Here is an 8790-nt window from a genome sequence, read left to right as displayed (position 1 = left end):
ATATATATATATATATATTTATTATTATTAATTTGGCTATTTACTATGGTTTTAAATAATGACATTACTTTATCCTTATTCATGAGTACATGTTAGCGTTCACCCGCTAATCCGTCTTCAGATGATGTATTCCAACGCAATGCAGAATCAGCTATAGTACCCTTCCCACTCAGTGATCTTGGATTCGGGGACAACATTTGTGTCGGATTGAAGTAGTGAGCTTTCATACCCCGAAAGACTCCATTTCATGCTATGGATATCTTCTCATACTTTAGTTTATTTCTTGGACTTTGGTTTTGGCTATGGTCGGGGGGAATGTCTCGATCGTATATTCTTTGTTTTCGATCAGAGGCTTTGTGTGACTGCTATGGACATGGGTGGTGTCGATATTGGTGGCAGCGTTGGCATTGGTATTGGTATTGGGACTGTCACCGATTGGATATTTGATTGTTTTGTTAGTTATGGTTATGGATTCTATTATTGTCTTTGAGTATTAATTGTTTTATCTTGTCATATGTTTGGAATTCATCCGACATGGGGTACAGGGCAGTTATAGTTGGGTATTGGGGTGGTCTCCGATCCCGGTTAGACTTGAGGCACCCGACACGACTAGGCCTTGGTCGGGTCGTGTCATTGAGATCAAATTATGAAGGCGTCATGTGAAAGATAATAGTTGCATGCAAATCAAGAGATTGATAATTTAGACGACAAAGGAAAACATAACAAAAGCATGATTATGTGATTTGACCAGTTGATCTACATATGAAAATCTAATATAAAAGAAAGCATAAAAACTATTAGAGCACAAATCTCTCCCTAAACAAGACTCCTTAAAATATTATATTGTGGATACTAATGTGTTGTGGTATGAGAAAAGAAATCTTCAATTTATATAGGTCCAAAATTTTCCTCCAAGAAAGAGGTAAGTCAAATATGAAAGAGTTTTATATTTTTCTTTTAGAAAAAGTAAAAGTAATTATGGTATTGATTTAACTTTATATAATGACTTAATTTGTGAAATTTTGCTTTTGATGTGTTTTGAATTTGGTTCAATAGCGGGGTTGGTTCGGGTTAAAATCTTTCATATTTCGATCCTTCATTTGAAAATTTGTCAAAAAAGGTTTTGAAAATTAATTAATTAAAAATGATCTTTTTTGAAAATCTGATGTTGCCATTGATTCGCGACATTGAAAATAGTCTAGTAACATATATGATTCATTTTTGTGGGGTCCTGAACGAATCCCCAAGATTCATTCGGAGGATTCAGAACCATGCAAAATCAACAGTGTTAGCTAATATCTCGTGCAAGTAAGATCAATATCTCGTGCAAGTAAGATCCTTCTTCACGAAGGCGGGACTCTGACTGCGAACATAGAGAGGATATTCTCCTTCATCGCGAACGTGACAAGGCTATCGCAAAGACGATGGTCCTGGTTGTGGACCTTCATGAACGCGAAGCTTTGGTTGCGGACGCGAAGGCTAATTAGTTGGTCTGATCAAAGTTGACCCTCACGAACGCTAAAGGTTGACCGTGTTCACAAGGCACTGTTCACAAAACAGTATATTAGTCTCAATATCATGTTTTTACTCATTTTTTTGACCTCCAAGCTTCGAAAAAGGTCATTTTCATGGGTTTCTTCATCATGTTTTGTATGGGTAACCACTAAACTCATATTCCATTATTTTCCATTGATTACATCTTTGAAAATACCTTTTACTATTTATTTTGAAAATGAATTTTGAGGTTTTTACCGATAAAGCTTAAAAATAGTTTTTCTTTAATTTGGATCTCGTTTTTAACTCATTTCTGCGTGGGGTTTCTAACTATAGACTCCTATAACCTTGGGGAAGGTATTTGTAAAATAAAATCTCAACTTTATCCCTTTCATTTTTGAATTCATTTTTCAAACCTATTTTAGACCCGACTTAAATATTGAAAATATGGATATCATTAGCTTTCTTTTAATGCGTAAATGCTATATTTGAACGTTATAGTTGATTTCGAGTTCATTTGAAAAGGTAAAAATTCGTGTTAAAGCACTTTAGGCTTGAACTTCGTCGTTTTGAGGTAGACTATGACTTAACTTCTTTCAGATTGAGTTGGAAAGTTAATAAATAAGTAAAACCTGCTATGAGTTGGGAAAATAATTATGAGATTTATATTTTGAGATTATTATTATTGTTATGTGTTCGAGTGAGGACTTATATTCTTTGTTGTTGAATTGTGATATTTGATATTATGTGTTGCCCTTGTGGGGCTTTATTTGATATCATTGGCCTTATCTGTCTATTTTTATTCTAAATATAATGTCTATGCGGGAGCTTGAATTATTTGTGCATTTAACTATTTTTATTTTAGATATAATGCTTGTGCGGGGCTTGAATTGTTATTATAGGCCATGTTGAGCATTGATTATTTTTATAATGATTGAAATATCTGAGCTAAGGGTTGACATGATATTAATGATGTCTTACATGCATATTTATTTCGATGGTGTCTAATTAAAGTTGATAATCATGAATTTTGAACATATTGAGTTGATTTCTGGTCTCACTTATATATATGCATTGAATGAATTTAATATCTTCATACTGATTTGGTTGTGTGAATTACATTCTCTTTTCATACATATACATTCATAAGATATCGTTACCATTGGAGAACACTATTTTTGAAAAAAATGGAGACACTTTTATAAAATTTTCTTCCTGAACATGAGCCGAGGAAGGTGGATTGAGATTTGAGATATGAATTATAGTATATGGGTTGCGAACCCCCCCCCCCCCCCCACCCCACTGCTTCCCCTTCCACATGAGTCCTATATGAGGAATTGCAAGCTCGGTAGGTGTATACAGAAAGTCATACGATCTATCATCGTTACATTGCATTGTATATGCATCTTTATGATTTCCTTAGTTCCCATTAGCTTGTGTTTAGTTTTTGTGTACACTAATTGTATATTTGTGTTGTTGTTTATGTATATATTTATTAGAACTATTAGTGGAGATAGTGTTAGCTATCATTCGAGACTTTTCTGTTTGCAGGTGGCGTGCTCATAATTTTCTTTACTTATGTTATTTTCTATTTTGCTCAATTGGCCTATGATACCTTCTTAGGACAAGTGGGCCATACTCATTCCTACTATGCCCTTTCGGTGAAAATCCTAGTTCAAGTACTATATCGGCTGATCTTTGTACAGAGTTTATGAGTTTTTCGAGGTACCGATGTGCTCCAAAGTCGAGGGCTGATTCGGACCTCATCCATCTATAGTTGTCTTTATTTTTTTTTTCTAATATAGACTTTGTATTTCAAATTCGATTACATATTTAGATGCTCTTATACTTGTGACACCTGCTTTTGGAATGGTTATGTTTATTCAGACTTTCGCTTTTGTATGATATAGCTTGACTTTGTTCTATAAATCTCACCTTGATTTACGTATGTTGTTTGATTTTGATTTTTTCTTATTAGTTTTGGTGATCGACTTATTAAGATTTGACTGCGATAACTTTCATTATGACACCATTTTTGAGTTATGACACTTGAAAGAAAAATAAAACTCATATATGATTAAAAAAATCACGAAAAAATTCCAATACAACTCTCCCAACTCCACTTGAAAAAACACACGAAATGTTGTTGTTGTACAAGAAATAGAGTATAGAGTTGAAATTTATAGAATTCATACTTTGTTTAAAATGCTAGATTTATAATAAAATATTTAAATATAAAATAATTTTTTAATACAAATATAAATTATAAGCAAAAGCTATTTGATTTGCGCCGCTGCCGCAAATAGTATATTAGCTTTGCCCTTGCATTTTATTCAATATATTATTTTCTTTCAATTTATTTATTAGGTTTAGTTTGATTCAAATTTTAAGAAGGTAAACAAAAATTTTAAATTTGTGATCTTAAATAGATACAAAAATGTATGAAATATTTTTTAATCTTGTGATTTTAAACATAATATATGAAATCAAAAGGTTTCTCTCTCTATATATACACATACATACAATAGATATCGAAGGACCCGTATATGTTATTTTTTGTCTCAATTTATGTGACACAAATAAATTTAAATAATCAATTATACTTTTACTATGTTTTTAAATATTTTAAGTTGTTAGCTATTGTAATACTTTTTTGGCATTGTAATTTACTATTTTAAGTTGCTAACTATTGTAATTTATAATACTTTCCTTGTTCAAACTTTTGTGGCATTGATAGTCAATTATAGTTTTAAAATAATTTAAGTTTTTAATTATTGTGATTTATAATGTTTTTTCTTCTATTCCAATTTAAGTGACACATATAATTTCGACAGTCAACCAAATATCACGATTGAAGTAGTGAAACAAACATGTCTTAAATTACTCATAATAGCTTATTAGAAATGATATAGCAAAATAACTATAAAAAATAGTTGTGAAATTTTTTTTTAAGTAAGCCTCATATAAGATGCCAAGTTAATTTAAAACATCAATAGTTAATTTATTATTATTTTTATATATTTTAACTTTTATTAATTTTTTTTTTAATATTTAAATGACTTAAATAATTAATCAAGGGTGAAATGGTGAAATTACGGTTGAAGCAGCTGAAACAGACATGTCATAAATGTCCATTTTATTTATTTATTAAATATTATTAATTTTCTAATACGCAAGTGACATATAATAATTAATTAGGGATGATATAGTAAAAGCACGGAGCAAGCAGACACGTCGATGAAGAGGTGCCTTCTTTACCGCACTTTTATATAGTACTAACAATATATATTATTTTTTTGTCTCAATTTATGTGACACAAGTAAAATTTAGACAATCCATTATATTTTTTTATATGTTTTTAGATATTTTAAGTTGTTAGCTAGTGTAATTTATAATACTTTTTTAGCATTGTAATTTACTATTTTAAGTTGTTAGCTATTGTAATTTATAATACTCTCTTTGTCCAAATTTTTGTGGTATTCATAGTCAATTATATTTTAAAAATAATTTAAGTTTTTAATTATTGTAATTTATAATACTTTTTCTTCTATTCCAATTTAAATTAAATGACACATAATTTCAATAATCCACTGAATATCACGATTGAAGTAGCAAAACAAACATGTCTTAAATAACTCATAATAACTTATTAGAAGTGATATAGCAAAATTACTAAAAAAATTAGTTGTGAAAAAAATTAAGTGGGCCTCATATAAGATGTCAAGTTAATTTAAAACATCAATAGTTAATTATCATTTTTTGGCTATTTTATTTTTTTTATTAAATATTATTAATTTTTAATACTTAAATGACTTAAATAATTAATTAGGGGTGAAATAGTAAAATAACGGTTGAAGTAGAAGCAAACATGTCATAAATGTCTATTTTATTTTTTTATTAGATATTATTAATTTTCTAATATATAAATGATATTTAATAATTAATTAGGGGTGATATAGTAAAATCACGAGGAAGCAAACATGACGACCTTCTCCTGCTTCCTTCACACTTCGAATATATGCCATGTGTGTTGAGGTTTTTATTATATTCCATGTTTGTATATTGATATCTAGAACTTGCCTGATGTGTTTGCAAAACGAAATAAAGAATGTTGAGTTAGGACAATATATAGGCAATTTTTTGACAACCTTTTTTATACCTACTTTATCTACTCTTTCTGCATGGCCTTAGTTAGCCTTACTGAGCCTTTAGCCTATTTTTTGATAACCTCATATGTAGCTTATTTCTTTTCTTTCAATTGACCGTAATTTAATTCAAAACCCCTAAGTGTCTGTGCATGTTATTTTTTTATCTCAATTTATGTGACACGAATAAAATTTAGATAATCGATTATATTTTTAATATGTTTTTAGATATTTTAAACTGTTAGCTATTATAATTTATAATATTTTTTCGGCATTACAATCTATTATTATCTATTATTTTAAGTTGGTAGCTATTATAGTTTATAATACTCTCCTTGTCCAAACTTTTGTGGCATTGATAGTCAATTGTAGTTTTAAAATAATTTAAGTTTTTAATTATTGTGATTTATAATACTTTTTCTTCTATTTCAATTTAAGTGATACATAATTTTTGCAGTCAACCAAATATCACGATTGAAGTTGCGAAACAAACATATCTTAAATTATTTATAATAACTTATTAGAAGTGATATAACAAAATTAGTATAAAACTAATTATGAAAAAAAAATTAAGTGAGCCTTATATAAGATGTCAAGTTAATTTAAAACATCAATAGTTAATTTGTCATTTTTATCTATTTTTTATTTTTATTAAATATTATTAATTTTTTAATACTTAAATGACTTAAATAATTAATTAAGGGTGAAATAGTAAAATTACGATTGAAGCAGCTGAAACAAACATGTCATAAATGTGTATTTTATTTTTTTATTAAATATTATTAATTTTCTAATACGTAAATGACATATAATGATTAATTAGGGGTGATATAGCAAAATTATGAGGTAAGAAGATACGCTGACGAAGAGGTGCTTGTTTTATCGCACTTCTATACAGTACTAACAGTATATGTTATTATTTGGTCTCAATTTATGTGACACGAGTAAAATTTAGATAATCAATTATATTTTTAATATCTTATTAGATATTTTAAGTTGTTAGTTAGTATAATTTATAATACTTTTTTGACATTATAATTTACTATTTTAAGCTATTGGCTATTGTAAATTATATTACTCTCCTTGCTCAAATTTTTGTGACACTCATAGTCAATTATATTTTTAAAATAATTTAAGTTTTTAATTATTATGATTTATAATTTTTTTTATTCCAATTTAAGTGACATATAATTTCGACAGTCACTGGGTATGCTGTTGTTGTATATAATTTCGACAGTCGACCAAATATCACGATTGAAGTAGCAAAACAAACATGTCTTAAATAACTCATAATAACTTATTAGAAATGATATAGCAAAATTACTATAAAAATTAGTTGTGAAAAAAATTTAATTGGGTTTCATATAAGATGTCAAGTTAAATTAAAACATCAATAGTTGATTTATTATTTTTTTATCTATTTTAATTTTTTTATTAAATAATATTAATTTTTAATACTTAAATGACTTAACTAATTAATTAGGATGAAAGAGTAAAATTATGGTTGAAGCGGAAGCAAATTAAACATGTCATAGATATCTATTTTATATTTTTATTAGATATTATTAATTTTTAATATATAAATAATATATAATAATTAATTAAAGATGATATAGTAAAATCACGAAGAAAGCAGACATGATGGCTTTCACCTGCTTCCTTCACTCATCTATGTATTAGAATATATATATATATATATATATATATATCTTTAAACGACTATAAATAAAATAAGGCAAATAAATCGAAACGAAAAACGTACTACCACTTTTTTACATTTATTATTGGATTACAAAAAAATATTTCTTTTTTAGAAAAACCTTATACTTTCTGTTTTATCTTAATAAAAAATCTTTATAATACAAGAATATTATTACATATTTTAAGATCATAGTTTAAAAATTAGAAAAAATGAAATAACAACACAACTCAACTCTGGTTAAACATAATCTTCGAAGAAATACAAATAAAATAATTTTGGTTTTTTTTTTTTTTTTGGTAAATAAACAAAGTTTTATTTCACCAAAGCCAATATTTACAAAGCCAAACAGGTATAGACCCCCTGTTTCTCAAAATTTTAAACAAACTATAGCACACTAGTTCCAGGAACCTATGTTGCTCGGACTCGGCTATTTTGTCGTCGAACTCGTCTCGACACGAGACTGAGGTGGGGACGGGTGCTTCCGCCGTCTTCGATTCGGTCAACTGATTTCAGAGACATTGACCGAAATAAAGAAGAAATTTAACTGAAAACATTGAATAATTAACCGGAAACTTACCTTAAAAAATCCCGACCAACGACCACTGGAATAGAGACGGCGTTGTCGATGTGCCGTTGATACGCCCAAATTACAACTCTCGTTAGAAAGCGTAAGCGATCGCTGTCAATTATAGAACCCAACTAGGTTGGTTGTCAAATCCCACAGGAAATACTGTGCTCACTAGGTATTGTAATCGTTACTGGACTGTTGATCAGAAGTTCCTGAATAAGGGGGGTTTTGATTTGTAACTTATAAAGTAATTAATTGTAACAAGAGTATTCCAACGAATGATTCTCTTTGCAACTAGTAATTTAATGAGTTAAACAAACCAGGGCTATGGTTACCAAAATGCTAGCACAACTAGGGTTGTGAATCACTTAAGAGTTCCAATTAGCAAATTCAATTGCAAGAAGGGTTGAATCCTATTCTTTATCCCTTAGTTTCTCAACCTAAGTGGATAGATTATCCTTTAATTCTCTCAAACTCGAAGGATACATTGTTCTTTCAACCATTTTCTCATGTAAGCTAATCCTGTTAGGGCATTTGCCATTAATCCAAAGGTTAAAGCCCTTAGAATTCATGTAAACACTTCCTTTTTCCCAACAAACACTTTCCTTTCAGACAAGTGATGCTCTTGGGCTCACTTTTCAAGTTTGCAACCAAGAAAAACCATTAAATTAAAGAAAGGTTTATACAATATCAGTTATTCATGGAACTCAATTTGATTCACAATCAATAGATGCTTTTCACATTAAGGATCCCATAACCCTAGTTATAGGAACTTGGCCATAAAATTCCATAAAAGAAGAAGAAATAATTCTTGTATTATTCATAAATAGATTTAGAATTCACTTACAAAAATCTCAAGAATCAGTTCTTGAATCTTCAAT

This window comes from Capsicum annuum, chromosome 1, assembly GCF_002878395.1.
Source record: "Capsicum annuum cultivar UCD-10X-F1 chromosome 1, UCD10Xv1.1, whole genome shotgun sequence".
NCBI classification, from domain to species: Eukaryota; Viridiplantae; Streptophyta; class Magnoliopsida; order Solanales; family Solanaceae; genus Capsicum; species Capsicum annuum.
Note: the sequence above shows the minus strand (reverse complement) of the source record.